At 37.0% G+C, this 8943-nt stretch overlaps 1 non-coding gene across 1 annotated transcript; it reads left to right on the forward strand.

Moving 5' to 3' along the window:
• The first annotated feature begins 241 nt into the window (after positions 1–241).
• LOC138388745 (U6 spliceosomal RNA) lies at positions 242–348 on the forward strand. Its single transcript, XR_011234236.1, has one exon. It is a non-coding gene; the product is annotated as a U6 spliceosomal RNA (small nuclear RNA).
• Positions 349–8943: the final 8595 nt, after the last annotated feature.

Here is an 8943-nt window from a genome sequence, read left to right on the forward strand (position 1 = left end):
TTGATACATGTATTCACTTGTGAAACCATCTGCACAATAAAAAATGAATATATCCATCTTGCCTCCCAAATTCCTCATGCTAATTAATTCCTTCCTCACGCCCTCATTCTGTTCCTTAGGCAACCACTAATGTGCTTTCTGTTACTATACATTAGTTTTCATTTTCTAGAATTTTGTATAAATGAAATCATTCAATATATATGTTTTGTCCATCTTATTTTTTAATTTTTTAAAAAGTTCAGTGCTTGCTTCAGCAGCACATATACTAAAATTGGAACAATACAGAGAAGATTAGCATGGCCCTTGTGCAAGGATGACACAAGAATTCATGAAGTGTTACATATTTTTTTAAATGTAAAAATTTAAAAAATAAAATAAAGATTCATCCCTGTGGTTGTATGTATCAATCATTCATTAGCTTTATTTGTTGAGTAGTATTCCGTTGTATGGCTATATCATACATATTCATCTGTTGGTGAGCAGTGGGATCGATTCCAGTTTTTAAGTAAAGATGCCTTGAACATTCATGTACAAATCTTTGTATAGACATTTGCTTTCATTTTCTTTGGGTAATACTTTGGTAAATATCTAGTAGAATGATTGAGTCATATAATAGGTTTGCGCTTACCCTTTTAAAAAACTGCCAAACTGCTTTGCAAAATTGTAGTACCATTTTATGTTCCCACCAGTAGTGTATGAGTTTGAATTGTCCCATATCCTTGCCAACACTGGATATAGTCAGTCTTTTTAAATTTTAGTCATTCTAATAGGTACATAGTAGTATTTCACTGTAATTTCAATGTGCATTTCCCTATTGACTAATGATGCTACACATCTTATTAGCTATTTGTATATCTTTGGTGAAGTGTTGTTCAAACCTTTTGCCCATTTTTATTGGGCTATTTGTTGTTTATTGAATTTAATGGGTTGATTATATATTCTGATTACAAATTCTTTACCAGATATGTGCTATGCAAATATTTTTTCCCATTTCCTGGTTTGTCTTTTCATTTTCTTAAGAATGTCTTTCACAAAGTTCTTAATTTTAAGTCCAACTTACCAATTATTTCTTCTACGGATCATTCATGCTTATAGTGTAATATCTAAGAAATCTTTGACTAACACAAGGTCACAAAGATTTTTCTCATATACCTTCTTTTAGATATTTTTTATGTTTTACATTTATGTCTATTCTGCATTTAAAACTAAACTTTGTATATTGTAGAGGTATGGATCAAAGTCCACACTTTTGTGCTGAGAAATCCAATTTTTCCAGCACTAATTGTTCGAAAAACTATTTTTCCTCCACTTGTACATTACAAGTGACCATATATGTGCAGATGTATTTCTGGACTCTATTCTATTCCACTGATATGTTCATCTGCTTTGACACCAACACTACAGTCTTTACACAGCTTTATAAATAGTGTAAGTCCTCCAATTTTCTTCTTTTAGAAATTGTATTAACTATTTTAGGTCCTTTGCATTTCCATATAGACTTAAGCTTGTCAAATTAAAAAGAAAGAGAAAGCATTCCAAAATTTTGACTGGAATCTATAATTCAATTCAATTTGGGGACAAGTGACAACTTAATATTGGTTCTTTAGATCCATGAACATGTTATCGCTCTTCATTTATTTGAATCTTTAAAAATTTCTCTCAGCAGTGTTTTATAGCTTTTTGTATACATGTCTTGCATATATTTCATTAAATGTATTTCTACATATTTCATATTTTATGCTATTATATAAATACTATTTTTAAAAATAATTTTAGGCCGGGCGCGGTGGCTCACGCCTGTAATCCTAGCACTCTGGGAGGCCGAGGCGGGTGGATTGCTCAAGGTCAGGAGTTCGAGACCAGCCTGAGCGAGACCCGGTCTCTACTAAAAAAATAGAAAGACATTATATGGACACCTAAAAATCTATATAGAAAAAATTAGCCGGGCATAGTGGCGCATGCCTGTAGTCCCAGCTACTCGGGAGGCTGAGGCAGTAGGATCGCTTAAGCCCAGGAGTTTGAGGTTGCTGTGAGCTAAGCTGACGCCACGGCACTCACTCTAGCCTGGGCAACAAAGTGAGACTCTGTCTCAACAAAAAAAAAAAAAAAAAAAAAAAAAAAAAAAAAAAAAAAAAAAAAATAAAAATAATTTTAGGCAGGGCGTGGTGGCTCACGCCTGTAATCCTAGCACGCTGGGAGGCCGAGGCGGGAGGATCACTCGAGGTCAGGAGTTCGAGACCAGCCTGAGCAAGAGCGAGACCCCGTCTCTACTAAAAATAGAAAGAAATGATCTGGACAGCTAAAAATATATAGGAAAAAAATAAGCTGGGCATGGTGGCACATGCTCGTAGTCCCAGCTACTCGGGAGGCTGAGGCAGGATCGCTTGAGACCAGGAGTTTGAGGTTGCTATGAGCTAGGCTGACGCCACAGCACTCTAGCCCAGGCAACAGAGCAAGACTCTGTCTCAATTAATAAATAAATAAACAAATACATAAAAATTTTAGGCCGGGCGCGGTGGCTCACGCCTGTAATCCTAGCACTCTGGGAGGCCAAGGCGGGTGGATCACTCGAGGTCAGGAGTTCGAGACCAGCCTGAGCAAGAGTGAGACCCCGTCTCTACTAAAAATAGAAAGAAATTATATGGACAACTAAAATATATATATACAAAAAATTAGCCGGGCATGGTGGCGCATGCCTGTAGTCCCAGCTACTCGGGAGGCTGAGGCAGTAGGATCGCTTAAGCCCAGGAGTTTGAGGTTGCTGTGAGCTAGACTGACGCCATGGCACTCACTCTAGCCCGGGCAACAGAGTGAGACTCTGTCTCAAAAAAAAAAAAAAAAAAAAAAAAAAATTTAAAAATATTCAAAATGTTTCAATTTCTAATTTTTATTGCTAACAATACAATGATGTTTGTATTTTGTGACCTTTCCTACACTCACTTGTTAATTCTAGCTTTTTTTTTTTTTAAAGATGGCAGTGTTTTCTACTGAATCATGTTATCTGCAAATAAAGACCATTTTACTTCTTTCTTTCCAATCTGCATGCTTATTTCTTTTTCTTGTCTTATTGGATTGGAAGGGGCATCTACTGCAATATTGTATAGAAGTGGTGAAACAGCCATCCTTGTCTTCTTCCTAATATTAGGAGTAAAGCATTCAGTTTTTCACCATTATGATGGTAGCTATAGGTTTATATAGATAACTTTTTCAGATTATGTAAGTTCCTTTTTATTCCTATATTGTTCAAAGTTTTTATCATGAATGGGTGTTGAATTGTCAAATACTTTTTTTTCTGCATCTACTGCACCTCCTTTTAAGGTTATTAATATGATGAATTACACAAATTGATTTTCAATTGTTAAATCAACCTTTCACTCCTGGAACTAATTCTATTTATCATGGTATATCCTTTTAATATATTACTGGATTTGATTGCTAATATTTCCTTATGGATTTTCCTGGTCTTCATTCATGAGGTATTAGTCTAGTTTCCTTGTAATGTTTTTAACTTTGGTATCAGTATAATGCTGTTATCATAACATGAGTTGAGCAATATTCTTTTCTATTTTTTCTTTTTTAATTTTTTTCCCTCTTCTCCCCCCTATTTTCTTGAAGAGAGTAAAATTGGCATTATTTTTTCTTAAATATTTGATGAAATTCACAAAAGCAGCCATCTGGAACTATAATTTTCTTTGTGGGAAGGATTCAAATTAAAAATTCAATTTCCTTCCTATATATGACTATTCAGATTTCCTATATCCTTTGTTTTTTGGAAACAGCCTTATTGATATATAATACACATAACATAAAATTCACCTATTACAGCTGAAGAATATTCCTTTTTGTGGATATGGTATATTTTATTCATCCATTCATCAGCTGATGGACAATTGGGTTGTTTCTACTCTTTGGCTATTATGGATAATGCTGCTATGAACAATCATGTCCAAGTTACTCTGTGGACATGTCATTTCTCTGGTGCGTATACGTAACAGTGTATATATGCTGAGTTATATGGTGACTGTTTAACCTTTTGCAGAACTGTTAGACTTTCTTGAGTGACCTTAGTAATTTGTGTCTTTCAAAAAAATTTGTCCATTTCATCTGTTATTGAATTTATTGAATGAGTTTATATTTATTGTCAGTAAATTCTGTAGTGATGCCTCCTTTCATTACTGGTATCAGCAATTTGTGTCTTCTCTGTTTTTTGGTCAGTCTGGCTAGAGGTTTATCAATTTTATTTTTTCAAAGTGGCTTCCATTTTCTTTTTCTGCTGTTTTTTCAATTTTATTGGTTTCTACTCTATCATTTCCTTCCTTCGGCTTACTTTAGATTTAACTGGCTCTTCTCTAGTTTTAGGATGGAAAGATTCAAGATCTTTCTTCTTTTCTCGCATATGCATTTTAATACTGTAAATTATCCTTTAAGCACTTCTTTAGCTGCATTCTGAAGCTTTTGGTATACTGTTTTCATTTTCCTTCGGTTCAACATATTTTCTCATTTCTCTTGCAATTTCTTTTTAGACACAAGTTATTTAGAAGTGTTTAATTTCCAAATATTTAGGGATTTTCCAGATATGGTATCAGCTTCTTAAATGTATTGTGACTTATTTCATGGCCCAGGATATGATCTATTTGGAATTATTTTTTAAAAAGCACTAGGTATAATTGACATATAAAAAGCTGTACATATTTAATGTATACAACTTGATGAGCTTGCAGATAAGCATACATCCATGAAATCATTACTACAATGTCATAAGCATCATCTATCACTTACAAAAGTTTCCTCCCACCCTCTTTATTATTTTGTTATAAGAACACTTACATAAGATTTACCCTCTTAGCAAATTTTTAAGTATACAATATTAACTGTAGGCACTGTGCTGTATGGTAGCATCAACCGCAGTGTCTAATACATGGTGAACTCAATAAATGTTATTGTAATGAATGAATCCAATGAAAGGCAGTTGGGTTAGGCCTCACAGGATAAAATATTTCCAAACTCTCATTAGTCAAAAGTAAAGACATATTTTTGTAAGCTATTTATTAGAAGTCCCTTTGCCATTATTTCCTTTGTGAATTCTTTTCATTATCAAAAGATTTCAATGTTTTTCTTAGAATATGAGCACTTTAAACACTGAGTAAATTTAAGTTCTTAATGCAAACTTTCCCAGTGCTTCTTAAAGCACAAATTTGCAATTTTGCTAAATCTGACTTTTTTTTTTAAGAGATAGGATCTTACCGTCTTGCCCAGGCTGGGCTGGGGTGCAGTGTGCCATCACAGCTCACCGACACCTAAAACTCCTGGCTCAAGCAATTCTCCAGCCTCAACCTCCTGAGTAGCTGGGACTACAGGTATATGACACCACTCTCGACTTATTTTTTAAATTTCTTTGTAGAGGCAGAGTCTTGCTATGTTGCCCAGGCTGGTCTCAAATTCTCAGCCTCAAACGATCCTCTCACCTTGGCCTTCCAAAGTGCTGGGATTATAGGCATGAGCCACCCACCTGGCCTAAACCCAAACACATTTTTAAAATTTTGATTCTTATTACTTGTTCAACTCCAGAGCTTTGCAAATTACATGTTCAATTATTCTTTCGCCCCAACCCCCCCCCCACAGTTTTTCCTTTTTTGGTCAATTACTTTGGTCCTAGATTATTTTCCCAACTGCTAGCCAGTTACCTCACACCCATTATCTTTCCTGCTGCTTTATTATGCCTCAGTGGAGATACCTGATTCCCTAAACACATTTATCCCCTTATGTCAGCAGTTCAATTTTAACTCTCCTTGCAGGGTATGCCTGTTAGAATTTTGTTAAACTTCACTGTTTTACAGACACTTTCATAGACAATTTATACATTTTATATCATGAATATGGTATATTACACTTTTTTCTCTTCCATTAATTATGTTCTCATATGTAAATTCCAAAGGAAGCTCATACTTTGTAATAAATTCAGTTTTTACTAAATCACTTTCCCATGTGAAAAGAACCATATGGAACAATTATTTATTTTGTTTGTATTACGAGAACTCAAAATTAATTTAAATGAGTTCTCTCCAAAATTCTGTAAAATTATTGTTTCCCACCCCAGCTTATTTCCTCATGGCAATTGAAAAAATGTAACATTTGGGGCCGGGCGCGGTGGCTCACGCCTGTAATCCTAGCACTCTGGGAGGCCGAGGCGGGTGGATCGCTCAAGGTCAGCGGTTCGAGACCAGCCTGAGCAAGAGCGAGACTCCGTCTCTACTAAAAATAGAAAGAAATTATCTGGCCAACTAAAATATATATAGAAAAAATTAGCCGGGCATGGTGGCACATGCCTGTAGTCCCAGCTCCTCGGGAGGCTGAGGTGGTAGGATAGATAGCATAAGCCCAGGAGTTTGAGGTTGCTGTGAGCTATAGGCAGACGCCACGGCACTCACTCTAGCCAGGGCAACAGAGCGAGACTCTGTCTCAAAAAAAAAAAAAAAAAAAGTAACATTTGTTTCTTGCCAGATTGTTAGGCATCAGCAGGGCGCAGCCATGCCCATCCTTTTCATTGTCAGTGCTTGCTCCCTTGTGAGTACACTCCATGACCAAATTTCATGCAAGGCAGTGTACTGTACTTCAAAAGTTACAAGGAACACTTTTTTTTTTTTTAAACTTTGATAACTGGTGATAATCCAGCAACCATGCTCTAAATTTGTTCCAGGGTATATGTTATAGGCTGAATTTCCATTTGCTGTGAAGAGACACTAGACAATTTTATGTAGAAAAAGAGGAAGAAGGGTTTGGCCAGAAAAGGGGAAGCCAGTAGGTACTGAGTAGTTGTGGAAGATACTCTTACAGGAATTAATAGTGCTTTAACTATAACAAAGTAAATAAGACAAAGCGTGAGCAAGAAAGTGTACCCAAAGGTCACATAGATTTGCTTATATGTAAAATAAATGAATTGATTCAAGTCCCTAATAGCTCATTTGTAGTGTCAATCATTTGGAGAAGAAATTTTTTGTTGATCAGAACAATGAATTTACTCTTTGGATCCTGATGCAAAAGGTCAAAATGTGTGGAAGGTCACTCCTCATTTGTCTGCTATGATCTCCATCAGAGTTGAGTTAGTCTGCTGTTTTGTTGGGGTTTTTTTTTGTTGTTGTTGTTTTGTTTTTTGAGACAGGATCTGGTCCAGAAATGGGAGCAGGAAGGTAAATGAAGCAGTTGCTACTTACAAAGCAAAGAGTTTAAATCTTGAAGAATTATCACCTTTTTATATTAATTTGTGATGAAAGCTTGAATCCAACATTTAGGAATATACTTTATTGGATGGATATTTTGGAGTTTGTGAACTTTGAATTAGATATTTCTGATTTACTGAAACTAATTTGTCACATAGCTTAATTTCATATGTTTTAATGTTTTATTTACTGTCCTCAACTCATTTGAGCTCATAAAGTATCTAAGTAGTATAAATTAAAGCACACGTTAAATGGCTGTAGTTTTTAACAGTGTATCTAAGTTTTTTCTTTGACCAAACTTGAACTCATCGTCAGTTCACTTTGAGAAATCATGTGGTAATATCAAAAGTCCTCTATAAAGATTTGAGCAATCTTAAATTCTATCTCTTACTAGCAATTCTACTCCTCCCCTAAAGTGTAATAAAACTACCAGGCATTGTATGTATAATTGGTTATATAGGTGAAATACGAATACACAACTTGAAATAATATCTATAAGCAAAACCCAGTGCTCTTAATGAGGGCTTTGTTATAGCACCTTCAAAGCAGTTTCATACCATTCTTTGTCCTTATCACCTTTTTCCCCCCTTTGGAAACAGGTTCCCTGTTGCCCGGGCTAGAGTGCAGTGGCATCATCATAGCTCACTGCAACCTCCAACTCCTGGGCTCAAGCAACCCTTCTGCCTCAGCCTCCCCCGTAGCTGGGACTACAGATGCGTGCCACCAGGTCCGGCAAATTTTTCTAATTTTAGTAGAGACAGGGGTCTCACATCTGCTCAGACTGGTCTTGAACTCCTGGCCTCAACCAATTCTCCCACCTCAGCCTCCCAGAGTGCCAGGATTACAGGCAATGAGCCACATTTTTTTTTTTTTTTTTTTTTTTTTGCGACAGAGTCTCACTCTGTTGCCCAGGCTAGAGTGAGTGCCGTGGCATCAGCCTAGCTCACAGCAACCTCAAACTCCTGAGCTCAACCGATCCTCCTGTCTCAGCCTCCCGAGTAGCTGGGACTACAGGCAGGCGCCACCATGCCCGGCTAATTTTTTCTATATATATTTTTAGCTGTCCATATAATTTCTTTCTATTTTTAGTAGAGGTGGGGTCTCGCTCTTGCTCAGGCTGGTCTCGAACTCCTGAGCTCAAATGATCCGCCCACCTCGGCCTCCCAGAGTGCTAGGATTACAGGCGTGAGCCACCGCGCCCGGCCCACATTGATTCTTTTTTTTTTTTTTTTTTTTTTTTTTTTTTGTTGAGACAGAGTCCCACTTTGTTGCCCAGGCTAGAGTGAGTGCCGTGGCGTCAGCTTAGCTCACAGCAACCTCAAACTCCTGGGCTTAAGCGATCCTACTGCCTCAGCCTCCCGAGTAGCTGGGACTACAGGCATGCGCCACTATGCCCGGCTAATTTTTTCTATATAGATTTTTAGGTGTCCATATAATGTCTTTCTATTTTTAGTAGAGACGGGGTCTCGCTCAGGCTGGTCTCGAACTCCTGACCTTGAGCAATCCACCCGCCTCGGCCTCCCAGAGTGCTAGGATTACAGGCGTGAGCCACCGCGCCCGGCAACACATTGATTCTTGATAAACAATTTTTACCCAAGAAATCAAGTGTTTTAAATTTTGGAGAATTGAAAGTGTTGAATTCCTGCCCCAGTAACAGATTGTTCCCTGACTTCACACTCCTCAATGTTCTACCAAGTTAACTACCCCTACGTTTAAAAATCTGACT

This window comes from Eulemur rufifrons, chromosome 7, assembly GCF_041146395.1.
Source record: "Eulemur rufifrons isolate Redbay chromosome 7, OSU_ERuf_1, whole genome shotgun sequence".
Taxonomy (NCBI): domain Eukaryota; kingdom Metazoa; phylum Chordata; class Mammalia; order Primates; family Lemuridae; genus Eulemur; species Eulemur rufifrons.